Genomic DNA, 3,432 nt, shown 5'->3' with positions numbered 1-3,432 from the left:
TATTTATGTACTTTGTGTGACGTGGCGAGTGTAAGCCAACTATGTACCTTTCCCCTTATTATCTATTTAAATGGGTTGTTGTGAAGATTTCCTTACTTGTGACATTGCTTTCAATGCGGTTATGCCTCTAAGTCGTGCTTCGACACGTAGGAGATATAGCCGCATCGAGGGCGTTACAATGATGAATTTGATGCTACTGTTAGAGTAATATGCTAATGTATTTCTATCCTTTCTCACTAAGCTAATGAAGGTTTCACCTTGTTCCTACTTGTGCAAACAGGGCTCGTGTTGTGCCAATCATACATTTTAGTGTAACTACACAAGACAATACAATGAACTGTATCCCAGCCAGTGCTTTAACTCTGCTGGAAGTTCTTGATAATCTTTCGATATAATCTCAGCAGTGGTAAAACAAGAGTGATTTCAACCATACATTTGAAGTGCACAAAAATATATAGTATTGAGTGATTCCAGTGAGTGCTTTATCATCTCTTCTGGGACTACATGAATATGTTTTTTGCTCAGGTTGGTACCGGCCTAAGGCCTTCATCCATATTAGTTTGATGTTATCTCTATTTCTATCGTGTTACTTTCATGAGAAACTCCTTTATCTTTGCACATTAAAGTTTTGCAACCTATGATACATGGCAATGCTTTGAGTGTTGAGCTAATTGGCATTGATTAAATAAACTAATACCTCTCTTTAAGCAAGACTACTATGTTGCTAACTTTACCCATTAAGATAATGAGGGTGCTTCTATTTGTTAGTGTATGTTTCATCAACTAGTGCCACTATTACAGTAATCACACTCTCTCAATATAAGTGCCAACAGGGATGCTCGATTTTGGTGGAACTGCACAAAAACTTTGGGTGCTTCATTGCCTCGACAGCTTCCTTCCTTTCCTGTCAGTTTCTAATATGGGCTTGCTTCCTTCCTTTTCTTTCAGTCGATTGGCTTATCTTGGCTTCCAGTCAAAGGAAATAGTAATTGATATGCTACCTCACACAGGTTGGTACTGGTCTTTATCCTGATTATTGTGCGTGTCATATGTATTGGTATTGTGCTACTGTTTGACGATTTCATAAAGGAGTAACTTGGAGCCTGAACTCGTAGAAAAATCGTTACATTGGGTGATTTCAGTAGAACTGCACAAAAAGATCAGATGGACATGTACTTATGCTGCTGCTATGTACTCCAAAGTTCACTCATACAAGCATCAATGTTGACAAGAATAAGTGCCTATATTCATTCGAGTATCAACCGGCATCAACCAGTTGTCAAACTCCAAGTATTAGGAGAGTGAACACCAAAAATATTGATTAGTGCATAGCCCAGAAAAACGCAGTCCAGTCTTTGGTCCCAACTTGTGCCTTTTGGTTATCGGCACATATGGTAGCGAGCTGTATGGCATGGAGTCTAAAGATTCCAGACAAGTTGGGTGATGCGTATATTCATCTGGAACTTAATCAGTCTGCACGCCAGGGATGCTCCATTTCAGTTGAAATGCACACAAAAATTGGGTGGTTCATTTTCTCAATCGCCTCCTTTCTTGTCTGCAATGTAGATTTTTGGTAAGCTACAGGATCAAGATGAGCCAGTAAACCAGTTGGATGAAAGTAGTGGCCAAGTTGCTCAAACCTCCCTCGGCATGAGGCCACTATTTGAGGATAAACCTACAAGCAAAGTTCAGATTGTCTGTGCTGCCTCTTATGTACTCGAAAGTTTACTCCTAAAAGCAATAATTTTATCAACAAGTACCTCCGATTGAACAACATTTACCAGTATGTACCCTAGGTAAATAAAGTTTGTCCATGGATGATATTGGCTGTGATCTCAATCATTTGGATGCATAAACATACTGAACATGTGTATATCTGAATCTTTTTATGAATTATCTAGGAATATTGTCGTGTGATCTATCAATCACTTGGATGCATATACATGCTGAACTTGTGTATATATGAATCTTTTGAGTTGTTGATTGTGAATGTTGGCTATGAATATGAACGTGTCCTGTGAACCTGAGTTTGATACAAATGTTTACCTTTTCTGTTGTACTTGTGTGTGAACTTGTTAGTATACCTACTGTGGGATTTGCGACGTGTGGGTGTCAATGGCACACCTTCTTCCCGAGAAGAATTGCACCTGCTTTGTTAGGGTAGCAATGGCACATCAGCTCTTTTTAATCTTTTTGCTCTGTCTTCCCCCTCCCCCGCTCAACCCCTGCCGTAATGTTTTCGGTCTCAAAACAAACAAAGTACTGCGTTGTTTTTCAGGCTTGATGAAAAATTGAGTGCTGGTTTCTGTAGGTTGGCCCGCCCAGCAAATGGGTTGCTGGTCCACCACGGACTGGGAGGCTAAAAATACAAGTTGGATGGTGTAGAGGCAAGTAAAAAACACCATCGAGAGCCATCCACTCAAGAAAAAAATTCGCTCCTAATGTGCTTCTTCAGTCATGTCGCCGACCCCCTGTTTAATCCAGTTCACTCGGGGATCTAGTTGGTATCATTTTTTTCCAGAGGGCGGACAAGTATCCGCTAGGCCTAGGTTTTGTTTTTAACATGCGTAGCCCACGACATACGGAGACAGTGGTTTCAACTTAGTTTTTGAGGTCCATACCGGCCTATGGGCTTTTTTCTTAAAGATCAGCAGCCCAATGTATTTTTCTTAATAAAACGTAGATCTTTGTTCTATTTATCTATATATAAGAATAATAATGTTGTCTCCAATTTATGTTTTCCCTTCTAACAACATTATATATATTGATATTATTACTATTATCGTATATTTTATAGAGACTTATATATACATTATAAAAACATCCCTCGTGTTATTAACTTACAAAAGTAAATGTTTAACAGAAGTTGGGAAGGAAAATCCTGGTTGTTTTTGACTCACAGGCAAGGAAAATCCTGGTGATTGCATACAAAAGCTTGCGAAGATTTTAAGGACCAATGTAATAATAACTCGCTCATTTTCATTTTGAGCAATAACTCGCTAATTTGTTAATTATATATATATAAAATGTGGCGCTCCGGTCTATTGTTTGATATTAATTTCTCCTTCTAACCTAACATTATATATAGAACAAGCCCAGCTAATTCGTGTATTTAAAGAAAGTGCAAATGTGATGGGATTTCATAGAAAATATAAATGGGCCGCATTGACGCGAAATTATTTGTTCACCCAGCCCAACAAATGGACAAAACATGGGTTAAATATATGCCACATTTTGCAGGCTGACATGTGGGCCAACAGGTCGAAGCCTACGCAGGGCGTTGTCAACTTGGTCAACAGATGGTTATGACATCCACAACCATTGGATTTATATCCAACAGCCGGCATGCACCTTCAATCTCTCGTCTTCTTCCTCCAGCGTCGTCGGGACCGCTTGTTCGGCCTCCGACGGCTAGCGGATCTGCTTAGCACG

Source organism: Triticum aestivum, chromosome 2A (genome assembly GCF_018294505.1).
Source record: "Triticum aestivum cultivar Chinese Spring chromosome 2A, IWGSC CS RefSeq v2.1, whole genome shotgun sequence".
Lineage (NCBI taxonomy): Eukaryota > Viridiplantae > Streptophyta > Magnoliopsida > Poales > Poaceae > Triticum > Triticum aestivum.
Note: the sequence above shows the minus strand (reverse complement) of the source record.